This window comes from Propithecus coquereli, unplaced genomic scaffold, assembly GCF_000956105.1.
Source record: "Propithecus coquereli isolate 6110/MARCELLA unplaced genomic scaffold, Pcoq_1.0 Scaffold1, whole genome shotgun sequence".
Taxonomy (NCBI): Eukaryota; Metazoa; Chordata; class Mammalia; order Primates; family Indriidae; genus Propithecus; species Propithecus coquereli.
The window spans coordinates 14242817-14259682 of record NW_012133857.1 but is presented as its reverse complement, the minus strand read 5'-3'; the positions used below and the strand labels follow the sequence as shown (position 1 = coordinate 14259682).

General features: G+C 42.4%; 1 protein-coding gene across 1 annotated transcript in view; it reads right to left on the bottom strand.

Annotated features, from left to right (window-relative positions):
• RAD54L2 (RAD54-like 2 (S. cerevisiae)) overlaps positions 1-12798 on the bottom strand; it is a 99604-nt gene extending 86806 nt beyond the window's left edge. The window contains exons 1-2 of the mRNA XM_012637920.1: positions 12636-12798; positions 10103-10248 (exon numbers count right to left, since the gene is read on the bottom strand). The gene's annotated coding sequence lies outside the window, so the exon portion shown is untranslated. The remainder of the gene's footprint in view (positions 1-10102; positions 10249-12635) is intronic.
• Positions 12799-16866: the final 4068 nt, after the last annotated feature.

Genomic DNA, 16866 nt, shown 5'->3' with positions numbered 1-16866 from the left:
TCAGTGACAATGTCTGGGATTTAGTTTTAGCTCTAAAATACACCACCAACAACAAAAATAAGTGGGGAGCACATTGAAAGAAAATTGGAGAAGTGTTCATAATTGCTAAAATTGGATGATAGGTACATAAGGGTTCATTATATTCTATTCTCTACTGTTGTACATGTTTGAAATTTTCCATAATAAAAAGTCCACTCATATGCAGCTTTCCTCCCAACAAGGATGGTGGGGAGGAAGGAGTTAGTCAGAACAAGGGAGAATAAACATAAAGGAAAAAAAGTCTTTGGTCCAGGAAACTAGGAACTTGACTCAGAGATATTGTTCAGGAGAATGTAGGACCAGAAGCCAAACAACAAAGGATTAAGAGACACACAGATAAAGCAGTTGGTGAGGAAATGGCAATAAAATTGCACTTTAGATAAAAGAGTTAGGGATAGGAAGGAGTGGGCTAGGGTGGCGTGAGAGGAACAGAGCTGAGCAAAGCCACTGTGGTTCTATCTTTTATGTAGGCAAAAACAAAAGATAAGGAGAGTGAGGATAGGAAAGAGTACAGGAAGAGACTATAAAGGAGATAACTGATAAATCGAGGTTAAGGAAGAAACAAGAATAGATAGAATCCAATTGGAAGCGGTTAGCTTGGGGAAAAAAATGAAGGCCATCTCTTCTGGGAGGATGAATAAAAAGAAAGTAAAATACTGAAACTGGAATGCATGAGAGGCTGTGTAATGTAACACTTAAGGGGGCAGATTGTGACATTCAACTACCTGACTTTAATCCCAACTTATCGCCACTCTCAGAATTGACAGAAGTGAAGTGCTTGTGTCTGGGGGTAAGTACAGGCATACCCTGTTTCATTGTGCTTTGCAGATATTGCAATATTTACAAATTGAAAGTCTGTGGCAACCCTGCATGGAGCAAGTCTATTGGCACCATTTTTCCAACAGCATGTGCTCACTTTTTGTCTCTGTCACATTTTGGTTAATTCTCACAATATTTCAAACTTCTTCATTATTGTTATTGTTAATATATTTGTTATGGTGATCTATGATAAGTGATCTTTGATGTTACTATTGTAATTGTTTTGGGGTACCACAAACTGCATCCATATAAGATAGAGAACTTAACCAATAAAGGTTAACTTAACCAATAAAGGTTGCATGTGTCTGACTGCTCCACCAACTGGCCATTCCCGTCTCTCTCCCGTCTCCTCCAGCCTCCTATTCCCTGAGACACAACAATATTGAAATTAGGCCAACTGCCGGGCACGGTGGTTCACACCTGTAATTCCAGCACTTTGGGAGGCTGTGGTGGGAGGATTGCTTGAGGCCAAGAGATCAAGACCAGGTTGGACAACATTGCAAGACCCCGTCTCTATAAACAAATTTTAAAAATTAGTCAGATGTTGTGATATGCACCTGTAGTCCCAGCTACTTGGGGCTGAGGCAGGAGGATCACTTGAGTCCAGGAGTTTGAGGTTGCAGTGAGCTGTGATTGTGTCACTGCACTCCAGCCTAGGCAATAAAGACCCTGTCTCTTAAAAAAAAAGTAAAAGAAAATAAATTAGGCCAATTAATAACCCTACAATGGCCTCTAAATGTTGAAGTGAAATCAAGAGCCACAGATCTCTCACTTTAAATCAAAAGATAGAAATGATTAAGCTTAGTGAGGAAGGCATGTTGAAAGCCAAGACAGGCCAAAAGCTAAGCCTCTTGCACCAAACAATTAGACAAGTTGTGAATGCAAAGGAAAAGTTCTTGAAGGAAATTAAAAGTGCTACTCTAGGCCGGGCACGGTGGCTCATGCCTGTAATCCTAGCACTCTGGGAGGCCGAGGTAGGCGGACTGTTTGAGCTCAGGAGTTCGAAACCAGCCTGAGCAAGAGCGAGACCCCTCTACTAAAAATAGAAAGAAATTAATTGGACAACTAAAAATATATGGAAAAAATTAGCCGGGCATGGTGGTGCATGCCTGTAATCCCAGCTACTCGGGAGGCTGAGGCAGGAGGATCACTTGAGCCCAGGAGTTTGAGGTTGCTGTGAGCTAGGCTGACGCCACGGCACTCACTCTAGCCCGGGCAAAAGAGTGAGACTCTGTCTCAAAAAAAAAAAAAAAAAGTGCTACTCTAGTGAACACATGAATGACAAAAAAACTAAACAGTTTTATTGCTAATATGGAGAAAGTTTTAGTGGTCTGGATAGAAGATCAAACTACCCACAACATTGTCTTAAACCAAAGCCTAACCCAGAGACAGGCCTAACTCTCTTCAATTCTATGAAGACTGAGACAGGCAAAGAAGCTGCAGAAGAAAAGTTGGAAACTAGCAGAAGTTGGTTCAGAATGAGGTTTAAAGAAGTCATCTCCATAACATAAAAGAGAAAGGTGAAGCAGCAAGTGCTGATAGAGAAGCTGTAGCATGTTATCCAGATCTAGCTAAGATCAATGATTAAGATGGCTACACTAAATAACAGATTTTCAATATAGATGAAACAGCCCTCTATTGGAAGAAGATGAAACCTAGGACTTTCATAGCTAGTGAGGAAAAGTCAATGCCTGGCTTCAAAGATCCAAAGGGAAGGGTCTTGTTAGGAGCAAATGCAGCTGGTGACTTTAAGTTGAAGCCAATGCTAATTTACCATTCTGAAAATCCTAGAGCCCTTAAGAATTATGCTAGATCTACTCTGCCTCTGCTCTATAAGTGAAACAATACAGCCTGGAGACAACACATCTGTTTACAGCATGGTTTACTATTTTAAGCACACTATTGAGAACTACTGCTCAGAAAAAAGAGATTCTTTTCAAAATAGTACTGCTCACTGACAATGCACTTGGTCACCCAAGGGCTCTGATGAAGATTTACAAGATTAATGCTGTTTTCATGCCTGCTGACACATTCATTCTGTGGATCAAGAATGGATCAAGGAGTAATTTCAACTTTCAAGTCTTATTACTTAAGAAATATATTTCATAAGGCTATAGCTGCCATATATAGTGATTCCTAATCTGGGCACAATAAATTGTAAGCCTTCTGGAAAGAATTCACCATTCTAGATGCCATTAAAAACATTCATGATTTCTGGGAGGTCAGAATATCAACATTAACGGGAGTTTGGAAGAAGTTGATTCCAATCCTCATGGATGACTTTGAGGGGTTTAAGACTTCAGTGGAGGAGGTAACTACAGATGTGGTGGAAACAGTAACAGAACTAGAAGTGGAGCCTGAAGATGTGACTGAATTGCTGCCATCATGATAAAACTTGAATGGAAGAGGAGTTGCTTCTTATGGCTGAGCAAGGAAAGTGGTTTCTTGAGATGGAATCTACTCCTGATGAAGATGCTATAAACATTGTTGAAATGACAAATAAGGATTTAGAATATTACATAAACTTAGTTGATAAAGCAGTGGCAGGGTTTGAAAGATTGACTCCAATTTTGAAAGAAGTTTAGCTAGGCACAGTGGCTCATGTCTTAAACCCAGCTACTTGGGACACTGAGGTGGGAAGATCTCTTGAGGCCAGGAGTTTGAGACCAGCCTGAGCAACATAGTGAGAACTCATCTCTAAAAAAAAAGAAAATTTTTTTTAATTAGCTAGGCATGGTGGCATAGTAGTCCCAGCTACTTAAGAGGCTGAGGTGGGAGAATTGCTTGAGTCTAGGAGTTCGAAGCTGTAGTGAGCTATGATTGTGCCACTGTACTTCAGCAGCCTGGGCAACAGAGCATGACCCTGTCTCTAAAAAATAAAGAAAGAAGTGGGTAAAAATACTATCAAATGGCATCTCATGCTACAAAGATATCTTCCATGAAAGGAAGGGTCAATAGATGTAGCAAATTTCATCATTGTCTTATTTTCAGAAATTGCCACAGCCACCTTATAGACTATAGTATTGTGTAAACATAACTTGTATATGCACTGAGAATCCAAAAAACTTGTGTACCTTGCTTTATTGTGATTTTTGCTTTATTGTGGTGGTCTGGAACTGAACCTGCAATATCTCCAAGGTATGCCTGTATATAATATGTAAGCTGCTATAATTATTATAGGCAAAGTTAATCTCCTTAATAGACAAAGAAGTCTCACAAATCAACAAAAATATATTAATCCAGCAGATAACTTGACAAAGGACATTCAAAGAATAAAATATGTGTGTAAGAATAACATTTATTGGATGTCTGGCAGGGGGGAGGGGGGAGAGGGAGGAGGGGACGGGTATATGCATACACAAAGAGTGCGATGCGTACCATCCAGGGGGTGGACACGCTTGAAGCTCAGACTTGGGGGGGGGCAAGGGCAACATACGTAACCTAAACATCTGTAGCCCCATAATATGCTGAAATAAAAAAAAAAAAGAATAAATATATGTGAAATAAACACTTGAAAAGATGTCTATCCTCCTTAATAAGAAAATATAAATAAAAATCAGTAATCTAGGCTTCAAACTGGCAGATTTAAATAATGGTTAGTTATAGAGAAGAAATATAAATTGATACAACCTTTTGAAAGTAATCTGATAACATCTAACAAAATTTTAAACATGCTTAACCTTTGACACAGAAATTCCACATATAGGAATTTATCTTAAAAAGTATACAAAGTAGGCTGGGCAGGGTGGCTCACGCCTGTAATCCTAGCTCTCTGGGAGGCCGAGGTGGGCGGATTGTTTGAGCTCAGGAGTTCGAAACCAGCCTGAGCAAGAGCAAGACCCCATCTCTACTAAAATTAGAAAGAAATTAATTGGACAACTAAAAATGTATAGAAAAAATTAGCCGGGTATGGTGGCGCATGCCTGTAGTCCCAGCTACTGGGGAGGCTGAGGCAGGAGGATCACTTGAGCCCAGCAGTGTGAGGTTGCTGTGAGCTAGGCTGACGCCACAGCACTCTAGCCGGGGCAACACAGTGAGACGCTGTCTCAAAAAAAAAAAAAAAGTATACAAAGTATAGAAAGATGTATACAAAAAAGTATACAAAGATATATGTAGAAGTTACAAGATGTTTGTAACTGCAAAGAAATAGAAACAAATCTCTATTACCAGTGCACTAGAAAAACAGATACAAATATACAATGTAATATTATATAACTATTAAAAGATACCACAGATAGGTACATCCTAAACATGGAAAAATAACCAAGATAAAAGCAATAAACGAAAAAAAGCAAATTACAGAAAATAGACATATTATGATATCATTTCTGTAAAAAGGAATTACTTTATCTTACACACATATACACATATCTGTTAGCATGCACAGTGGAAAAAAATCTGGAGAAATATAGACCAAATTCTGAATGGTGGTTAACACCAAGATGCAGAATTACGTGTTCCTTTCTCTATTTAAAAATGTCTGAATTTTACTGTATTCATATATTACTAGTGTAACAAGGGAAAAAAAGTCAAGGACTTTCCAAAAGCAAGAGACTGAATGATGAACGTATGGTGATAGAAAGGAAGGGACGAATATGAGATAGCACAAGCCCTAAAATGAGGTCATAGGTCCAGAGCCTGAGGAAAAGACAAGCTTTGGAAAGGAGCAAGCAGCTGCCGTGGGAAATGGGACTATTAGGAGGCAGCACAGGAGTACCCTGAGGGACAGAGAGAGCTCAACTCAAGTGAGGCAGTGGGAACTGCCAGCAACCAAGACAGCGCATTTTCCTGACTTCCAGAAACACAGAGCATGGCAGGCTAGGAGGAGCAATGAAAGCAGCCAGGGAAGAGAATTCATGGATGGCAACTGGCATAGCAGGCAGAGCACAAAGTCAGGCATGCAAAGGATTCTAAGACCTGGGGAAGGCAGCCCTGAAACTGTGGACCGGGGCCAACCAGCAGCCAACATAGGGGACAGGTGGGTGAAACAAGGGAGAGAAAGATAGAGAGATGGAATGTGGGAGACAGTGGTACTGGAAGGCACAATGAGAGCAGAGTGTAAGCTCAAGCCAGAATCACACTCAGAGGATTCTTTCCCAAACTTCCTTTTTTTCCCAATTTCTATACAACATCACCTTAGGAGGAAGATCCCTACTTTTGTCATGGGTCTCAACTGCAAGACCATCTCCACCTGGCTCTGGGTTTTTCTCTTGACCACTGAGTGATCTGTGAGGAAGGTGGAGTAACAGAGCAGAGATTCTGCTCTCTGTGTGATACTATCTTTTTTGTGTGTATCCTCTATTGGCTAGAAGCCTGGAATAAGGGGTGACTTTCACCCCAAACTGAAGCCCTAATATCCTATGAGGACATAAAAAGGGCCCTAAATATAGAATCAGAAAACATGCATTAAGTCCTCGCTTTTCTTCTTATTGGCTCTATGCACTTGAAAGCAAGCCACTTCACCTCTTTGGGTTTGCTTCCTCATCTGTACAATGGGGATGTCTGCTTCACAGGATTGTTAGGAGGATGAAGTACATATACGTGAAAGTGTTTTATAAAATATAACATCATACACAAAGTATACTTGTAGTAAAGCAAATATTTTTAATTTCTGCCTAATATAACTATTCATCAGTGTTGCTATGAAACCATTAAGCAAGTGCTAGCACCTCCAATGTGCCTATGCTGGCTGAAATTTTCCATGTTTGTACTGCTTCCAACCTATATTATAACAACTTCCTTCTAATACTTCAACACTACTCACAAAAATGTCTTCAATTTAACAGCTGCTGCCAAATTTAAAGTGCCTTATGTTTTGCCTCAGTTTTTCCTTTTTATCTCATATCAATTTTTATCTTTAACCTAACTACAGTTACTTTTCATGCTTTCCTTTTCTGCAGTCTGCTATGTTTATCACTTGCATGAAAGAATAACTGCATTATGTAGGCTTTAATAAGCTTTCTAACACCCAGCCTTCAGTAGGATTTCTATGTGGTCAGATCAACCATAAAAACTAAATCAAAATAATCTAGATAATATACTCTCAAGTTATTTTACCACTAAGAACCAAGAAGGTGACTGAGTAAAGTGGCATGATTCTATAATTTCTAGGTAAATAAGTCAGAACACATAGTCTCCTGACTAATAATACATCAGTTTTAATATTAGTACAGTATTAGGCTGAGCAGAGAACTGATACAGATATATAGTCATTGAATTCAAATTCCTGAATAAAGTTTGGTCAAATAATCTTATTTCCTGAATATGGTGACACTGGGCTCAGCTAAGTCTTCAAAAGGCCCACCAGCCAGTAAAAGTCACAACATCCCAGTGTTCAATCCATCACCCATTCCCAGCAGGTGGCAGCTCACTAATAGTTGTCTGGATACCCTGTGGCCCAAACTGACCAGCCACTTCTTCACATGAGGACAAAATGCTCAGAGCAGCAAATGGCCAACAGATCTAGACAATACCAATGAAGAACTGTCACATTCTCTCCCAAAGGAAATTTTTGTAAGACCCAAAGAAAGCAAATAATAGCCCCCAGCCTAAAAATTATGAACATATGAATAAGTAATACATTTTCACAGCAAAGTAAAGTGTTGCCTTTAGCAACCTGGAAATATAGAGGCAGAGGCACTGCTTCAGCCAGCATCAGATACAGCTGAGAAGTCAGAACTCTCATCACATCGCCAGCTCTACAAGGAATGATTTCCTGTCATTCATAAGCAGAGGTCATTCATTTGTTCACTCAACAGACATTTGCCAAGTAGCTACTCTATGCCAGAAATGGTTAGGTGCTGGGATATAAAGATAAACAAGACAAGGTTCTGCCCTCAAGTAGGTCACAAGCTAGGCATGGAAAACACACAAAAATACCAAAACTTAACAGCACACATGATTATTAAAGAAACTTGCACAAACTGCATGCCATACTAAGGACAGGCATTCAGCTGAACCTGGAGGGAATCAAGGAAGGCTTTTATTAGGAGAAGAAGGTGTTATGTACTCACCATCAAATTGGTATTAACTGATCAACACTTAAGTGCACATATAGTAATAACATTCATGGGGTGTTGGGCAGATGGAGGGGGGAGGAGAGAAGGGGTATATACATACCTAATGGGTGTGGTGTGCACCGTCTGGGGGATGGACACAGTTGAAGCTCTGCCTCAGGTGGGACAAGGCAATATATATAACCTAAATACTTTTACCCCTGTAATATGCTGAAATAATAAAACAAATGAAGAAGAGAAGAAGGTGATGCCTGAACTCCTGGTTCAAGCCTTATAGAGTCAGCCAAGCACTAGAATGGGGAGCAAAATTAGCAGAACGAATAGCCTGAGCATGCTGGGATCTTCAAGGCATTCACTATAACTAAGCCGCATGTGCCAGAGGAATTTTAGCAGAGGAGAAACTAGAAAGGAAAATACAGAAGGAGCAGGTCATAAAGGCTCTTAATGAGATGTAGAAGCAGAGACATGCCAGGGTCTAGATGTTCATGTTATTTTGAGGCCAGAGGAATATTATTTACTCTTAACTGGAATTAAAGATCACTCTGAATGGAGTGGAGATTTGACTAGGGCAAGACTGAAATGGATTTAGGGTCCAGTTATTTCAAATTACTTCTGGTCTCTCCTTATTTTTCTCTTGAATATTAACAGCACTTTTTTTTTCTCTCACAGGCGGAAAAAACTGAACAATTCTGTAACAAAGCCTGTGAACCTTCTGTTCATTAAGAACATGTCTGAACAGAGGCTAGATTCTATCAAAGTAGCCCCAATTAAACAAGGATGACAAATCTCTCCAGCATCTGAAGACTTCCTGGCAAAAACATCAAAGCCAGGTCTCTGATACCACCAGAAGAAAGCTAGAGAAACATCTTGATCAGGAACCATACAGATGCTGGGTGCAGTAGCTCATGCCTAGAATCCTAGCACTCTTGGAGGCTGAGGCAGGAGGATCGCTTGAGGTCAGGAGTTTGAGACCAGCCTGAACAAGAGTGAGACTCCGTCTCTACTAAAAAAATAGAGAGAAATTAGCTGGATAATTAAAAATATATGTAGAAAAAATCAGCCGGGCATAGTGGCGCATTCCTGTAATCACAGCTACTCGGGAGGCTGAGGGAGGAGGATGGCTTGAGCCCAGGAGTTTGAGGTTACTGTGAGCTAGACTGATGTCACGGCACTCTACCCAGGGCAACAGAGTGAGACTCTGTCTAAAAAAAAAAAAAAAAAAAAGGAACCATACAGAACACCATGCTGCCTAGCATAGTCCAATGTTCTGCCAATGGCAATGCCCACTGTTCCCAAACAAGGACATGTCAAACAGTTTCCTCCTGGCTTCTCCATACAAACAGCCAGGAATAAAACCTACCAGTGCCAGCAATGACCTTGGACTTTATAGTGTAGACTCCTGCCTACCAGTACTGAATAAAAACTACCTCAACAATTCCCTCCCCTGTCCAGAGTGCCACCAGGTACAGACAAACAGCTGCCTTCCTCACCAGACAGGGAAACCAAGCCCCTCATCCTGCATAGCACCCAGCAACATTCCTACTACAAATACTACTAAGACTAGTGGCTGCTATATAATAATACACACTAAATACTACTAACAGATAGCACTGACCAGCCCTGAAGCAATAGGTCCTCATCTCCAGTCTGCACTACAACCTGCAAAGAAGATTGTATCGGCCCCATTTTACAGATAGAAAAAAACAAAACAAAAATCAAAGCTCAGAGAGGTTTAACAGCTTACCTGCTCAAAAAGTGAGCAGGAAGCAAAGGTGGGATAACTCCAAAGACCATGCTCTTCCCATTGTACTAGGTAGGTTTCAGAATTTTTCTAAAGAAATCAAAAACTCTAACCCTTATTTCCAAGAGTTTCTGAAGTTGATCCATTTGACTAAGAGTTAACCAAAAACATTTCTTTAAGCAATTACCTGGCCTTCAAAGCAACAAATGAACCAGTTTTTATTTTCTTTGATCAAGTAAATAGCCCAGATGGAAAATGAGAGATATTTCAAGAAATTTATTTATTATCTAAGTGCCTTGATTTTAAATTTCTTCACTTATTTTTGGCTAAGATATATTTACAAAGAGAGAAGTGAGCAAAGGGCAGAATCTCATTTTACTAAATCAGAATGAAGATTAACAATTAAAGAAAAAAACATTCAGGTTTATCTTATATTTTATGCAGTAAAAATTAAGAGGCAAGTGACTTCAAATAGACTCAGGCTTACCTCAATCTTAGGCCTCCTGTTCCAAGGGACAGCACTCCAAGCGATCAGCAGACACTCCCAGCCTACATACAGTGAACCAGACATAGGAGGTAAGCAACGCCTTCATGCTCCCGAAACCACAGTAGGAAGGAGAGTGTGATGGCTTCCTGGGAAACGTGAACACATATATAGTATTTGTAAATCACCGCTCATTGAGACACACAACGAAACAGAAGTACTTAAATTTAACAGATGTATTTAAATAAAATAATGCAAAAACAATCCCAGATCAATGTGAATACACAGTTATAGCTAAACTTTTTCCATAGAAATATGTAAAAATAATCAATTGTCACTAGACAAAATTAATACATTATAAAAACTTCATTAAATGGCTTTACTGATTAAAAGTTTCATATACCCGAATCACTTCTAATTTTTTAAAATTTTTAATTTTTTTTCCTTCCACTGGCTCACATACAGAAACCTTGTTACGACTTTTACTTCCTCTAGATAGTCAACTTCTTTCTTCATAGACCTACAGCGACCTCTGAATTAGGAAATACCACTATCAAAACGTCAAAAATAGCATCACCATTGTGGAGGTGCCCAACACAGTGTCTGGCATAATGCAAAAGATCTGGTCTATGAAAAAATGGATGTGAAACGAAAGAGAGAGAGAGAATATACTATTGAAGGAAAATAATTTTTTAAAGCTTAAAGGAAAAAAATAATGCCTAGAATTACTAGAACTATCAGCGCAACTACAAATAGTCAGAATTATCTCACATCTCACCTAAAAATTTGTATTAGACTCCAATTAGGCTGTACCTCCTACTGTTCTAAACTCAGAAGGTACAATGATTTTGATACTGTTTTTGTTCATGTAGGGTCCCCTTTAATATCTTATCTACAAACAAAACACCAACTTTTGTCTGAATAATACATACAGAGCTCTGGCCCACAGCTGCAAGCCTCAGAGTGGAGTTTGCACACTGTCTTTCAATGATACAGATTGTCACAGGGAGACACAGTGTACAGAAATTCATCGAAGATGGATAACACTTCTAGTGAAGAGAATGTCCTGTGAGCGCAAACAAGGGTGCTGAAACTGAAATGACAGTCACTAAGATTTAACAGATTGAACATAATCACTTCATGGCAGTAAGAAAAAATGAAATTTCATGGATTTAGGGATGAAAGAGCTTTTAACAACATAGACTGCTAGGGTTTCCATATCCCTCCCTAGAGTTGCACACAAAGACAATGGCACACAAATTAGTGAAAAAAGGCTTTTAATTTAGATTTATAAGAATTGAACTGAAAACCCCTAGAATTTACATATATGATAGAGTCTTACATTTGTCTGTCATTACAAACGATAGCCACAGCACTGAAAAGAAAGTATGAGTCACAATTCAAAAAAAAAAAAAAGGACGAAAAAAAATGAACAGAGAAAAGCTATGGATCCAAATGCCACAAGGAAATTCCTTACTTAAAATATTGTCAATGACAGCCACCACTCTGACTTGGAGTAAGAAGGAAAGGTCTACAACTGTCCTCTACTCAGGAACAAACTCATCTGGCCCCCTAATACCCGCTCTGGTCTCATCCACCTCAATGTCCAGCCACCACTATAGTCAGCCGCATCTGCTAGCAAGCGACAGAAATCCTAACAGATCTGAGTCACCCACTCCCCCGCAGTAAGAGGTCATTCTCCATCAGGAAGCCCACTCTGCACAATTCCCTTGTTCATCTCCCAGGCTGCCACCACCATGACCCACATAAAGCTGATTCTCCAATCTCAGCAGCCTACAAACCCTCCTCTACACTTCCCAAATCACAACTCCCACCGGCCTCACCCTAAAGCCAAGGCAGCCAGCACTACTCACCGTGTGTCACTACTCACTCCTGTGATAAGTTCCTTACCTGAGAACCACTCCTTGCCAGGGTGCATGTGGGCCCCGGAGGATCCAGCTCTTTGCTCTACTCTCCTGTGCCCAGCTGGGCTCCTGCCTTTCCAGGAACTAATCACCAGTTATTCAGAGAAGCTAAACTCTCAATGCCTCTCTTCTCCCCCAATCCGACCCCAGTCTGCCAATTCCCAGACCTCGGGAGAGGAGGTGGGGAATACACATCCCGACGCGCCTTAGGAACCAGGCACACAGAGGCCCCTAAAATTCCAACCACTTCCCCCTCCCCCCAACGCACCCCCGTTATGGTCTGCCTCCCAGGCGCCAGCATCAAGCGCTAAGAGAGCACAGCCACTACAGTTGTCTCCTCTCAGTGCCCCTATGACTCCCTTCCTTGGCTACGAAATCCCCAAATATCAAGTCACAGAGCCCCTGGGTCGAGACCCAAGAACCCCACCAAGCCTCTGACCGCTGGAGTTTCCCAGGTCGGACCCAGTGCCCCCAACACCCCGGTCGCCGGGACCGTCTTGCTGCCCCAGGCCTCTGAACGCCAGGGGCCCGGGCCGCGTCCCCACTCGGTCCCCATTGTTGCGGGTCCTGGCGGCCCCGGCGGGGAGCTGGGGACCGGCACCAGCTCTCACCTCTCGCGCCGGGGCTCCGGGCCGCACCGGACCGGGCAGGGCCGAAGGACCTCAGGTTCCGCTGCGCCCGGCTCGGCAGAGGCGGCGGCGGCGGGGGCGGGGGTGGTAGCTGAAGCGGGAAGCCGCCGGCCAGGCCCGGGCGCCGCGGGCTGGCTCTGGCCGAGCGTCGGTCTCCTCCGGCGGCGGCGCTCGCAGCCTCCCCTCACGGTCCGCGCCAGAAAACGTCCCCCTCCCGGCCAGCACTCTGAGCCTCCCGGTTGGGAACACACGCCGCCGAGAGGAAAGTTCCGCTAAGAGCCAACCAGAAGCTGTTCTTCCCCAGCGCCGGGTGTACGGCAATTCCTGCTTGGATAGAGCCGTTTATCTACTACAGAGGACCGTTTCAGAAGTAATGCGGCACGGAAATCCCAGGCTAGAATCTGCCTAGGAATGGTTCTAAGAGTAGGTCCAATGGAATGGCTTTGCACTCCCCAGCCATCAGCAAGACACGCTGGCCACTTGTAGTGCCTCAGTTGAGGCTTGGTTCCTCCTCATTTCTCACTTGGGGATAATCCAGGAGGCTTGTTAGGATTGAATGAGATGATACAAATACCTAGGGCAGAGATATGGGGCTCTACACTGGGACATGGTCATTGTCGATGTTGCCAATTATGATTGCTCCTACTGCCATAGCTTGTGTTCCGCCCTCAAGAGCCCCTGAAATTATGCGCACCATGTAACTCTCACCTTTCCTCCCATCCTCCATCCCCGTTTCCTTTTGACTAAAGCTGTCTTCAGAATTTTCTAGAAGAGAAGCAGAGGCAAAAGGGGGCTCTCTTGATCTTTGACACTGAAGCGAAGGTTAAGCAGGCAGGTTCTCCTCCCTAAAGTTGGAAATTACTGCCATGTTACTGATGAGAATGTATTAGCTCTCTCCAATACAGCCTCAGGTTCTCTTTTTTCTCCTCCTCCCAAGAAGTGAATGTTGACAAATGATTTTTTAAATTACAAAAGTGGATCTTTTTTTGAAAGTTTTGTTTTCCTCACAAAATCAAGAAAATAAAAATTCCTTTCTCATCCCCACTTCCCTTTTCTTCTGGGCCTCCACACCTCTAGATACCAGACATGGTTATTTTCAGAGCAAATTCGGTTATAAAAATATAAGTATGTTTTCCCAAACTATCAATGGGAATTTAGATCTGGAGAAGGTCCTCTAAAAAATATAGCTTTCACATATCTCAAATTTTCCGTTCTTACTTACCTCCTTGGCTTCTGAGACTCAGGAAATTTTACCTTGATACCTTTTTACCTTGTCTGAAGCTACTCTCCAGAAAGGCTCTAGTATCAGTCCCTTGCATTTGAATTAAATTTTATCACTGTGCCACATATATATGCACCTGGATTTTCATTTATTTTATCTTCTGGAGGTAATGAAAGGTCTCTGCCTGTCTAAAAACATTTTGATATCCTTCTGGAAACAGTAGGCTCATGGGTTAGAAAATAGCACACTCTGGCCGGGCACGGTGGCTCATGCCTGTAATCCTAGCACTCTGGGAGGCCAAGGTGGGCGGATTGTTTGAGCTGAGGAGTTCGAGACCAGCCTGAGCAAGAGCAAGACCCCGTCTCTACTAAAAATAGAAAGAAATTATCTGGACAACTAAAAATATATAGAAAAAAATTAGCCGGGCATGGTGGCACATGCCTGTAGTCCCAGCTACTCGGGAGGCTGAGGCAGGAGGATCGCTTGAGCCCAGGAGTTTGACGTTGCTGTGAGCTAGGCTGACGCCACAGCACTCTACTCAGGGCAGTAGAGTGAGACTCTGTCTCAAAAAAAAAAAAAAAAGAAAGAAAGAAAATAGCACACTCAAAGCCTTTGATGGCTCTGTGTTTCCTTAAGTAAGAGGAACTTCATCCTAGGCCTTTGAAGGGCAAAAGATGCCTCAAAAGCTGATTCACTTCTCTCAAGCAGCCAGAGGTCAGATCAGCATTCTGACCCTTTTCCGCTCCAGGCCTTGCATTTTCCCCATTTGGGCTCTTAGATGGGATTCCCTGGGTGATACATAAAGCAGATTTGGCCTCAAGGGTTGAAACAGGTTTGGATGAGAGCCCCAAAGATACCCAAAGAGAGGAGAAAGAGACCAGTGAGACTAACCAGAAACTTGAGAAAGGAATTCTTCTGTTTATCTCTCCCCAACCCCCCAAAAGAGACCCAAGGCACAACCATCAAAAACAACCACGTTTACCTTTCACCCCTGTCACTGAGGTTGGAGCAACAAGGGCCAGGGCTGGCTCCCCTGGTGATGGAAGCCTTTTCCATTCCCTCCTCCCAGGATGCCACTGGCCTTCTGTAACATCACTGCTTCCTTGCCCTCCCAGAGCTTCCCTGACTACTTGGATGATGTTATGCCCTCACAACCACCTTTGGAGGTCATAGTGCCCCAAAATTAACCTGTATAAAAATAGGTTCTATTAGGGGGGAATCCCTAGAGTGCTTTATATATATACCTGCCCACTGATGGCTACACCTTCAAGTGAGGTTAAAAGATCTGGGATTCTCCTGAAAGGATTAGGCAAGACTAGGCAGCAATTTGTTAATTAATCAGAAACTAGAACCAGGCCTTCATCACTGTGATCTCACACCTAGAAAAACACCCTCCTCTTTTACCTGTTGCATTTCCTTTTAGTCCATGAGAGTTAGCTCAGTCCTGCCTCCACCAGCCACTCTTCTGGCCCACCCTCACTTCTGAATGCCAAAGCCATGATCACTCTGAACCAGGTTCCAAGGTGACAGAGAGTTGTATTGCTTTCTTCAACAGTCATCCCATCCTTGGGATTTTCTTTAACTTTCTACTTGTATGCCACTTATCACCCAGATTATAATCTCTTGGGAGATTTTTTTTTAAATTCACCCCAGAATCTAATGAAGGCCTGGCATAATTGCTGCACCATAAAATTCCCTATTCAGCAACTGTTTACTGAATACAGACCTTGTGCCAGGCACTGTACCCAAGGCTAGGGAATAGTAATAAGACATGCCAAGCATGACTATAAGCATTTTACAGGTATTAACTCATTTAATTCTCACACTGATGTGAGGTATATACCATCCCATTTCAAAGGTGGAAAAACTGAGGCTGGGAGATAAGAAGAGGGATGGGGTTTGAATGTAGACCATCTAGGTCCAGAGCCCATGCTTATAACCATACACTAAAATGAATGAAGAACTGTGCTCAAAGTTGAGCTTAGAGGAGTCAGGTCTATAATGTGTGACTAATAAAAACCTGTCCCCTAGCACTCTGGGAGGCTGAGGTGGGAGGATCGCTTGAGCTCAGGAGTTTGAGACCAGCCTGAACAAGATCGAGACCCCGTCTCTACTAAAAATAGAAAAAAATTAGCCAAACAACTAAAAATAGAAAAAATTAGCCAGGCATGGTGAGGTGTACCTGTAGTCCCAGCTACCCAGGAGGCTGAGGCAGGAGGATCGCTTGAGCTCAAGAATTTGAGGTTACTGTGAGCTAGGATGACGCCATGGCACTCTAGCCCAGTCAAGAGAGTGAGACTCCATCTCAAAAAAAAAAAAAACCTGTCCCACATAGATGTTCATTTAGCAGATGTTTATTGTTCCCCAGTTGTATTTCAGATGCTGATCTGCCTTGGGGAACACAACACTAAACAGGACAGAACAAGTCTCTGCCCTTGAGTAGCTTGTCTTCTAAACAGGGGAGATGGATAGTACAAAATAATTTCAAATTCTAATAGATGAAAAGAAGAACATAAAACAGAGGCCTGTATGGGAGAGAGACTGTTGGGAGAAGGAGGCACTGATGAAGTGACCTATGAGCCGAAACCTGAATGCCAAGAATGCTAGAGAGAACCATGTAAAGGCTTAGGGAAGAAGAATTCTAGGCAGAAGGACCAGAGCTTGGAACAGTGTAGGATATAGTGAGAACTCCCAGATAACTGCCCTGGAAGGCAAAGCAGTGGTTTTTGTTCTGCTCCCCAGATTTAGGGGATCACTGTCATGGCTGGCCTTTGGAAGGGTATGAAAGATGCTGTTGATCAAGTGTCCTAGGGAAGCAGCACAGATGACTGTGATTGACAAATGACCATGTGCGTTCACCAAGTCAATAGTCAGATGGCATAGAAACAGTGGCTTAAAAAAAAATCCTACAGAAAATAATTCCATTTGGTCCCATCAGCTTCCTCTGACAGGCTGTCCCTGATCACCCACTCAATTTAAGTAGCTACCCAG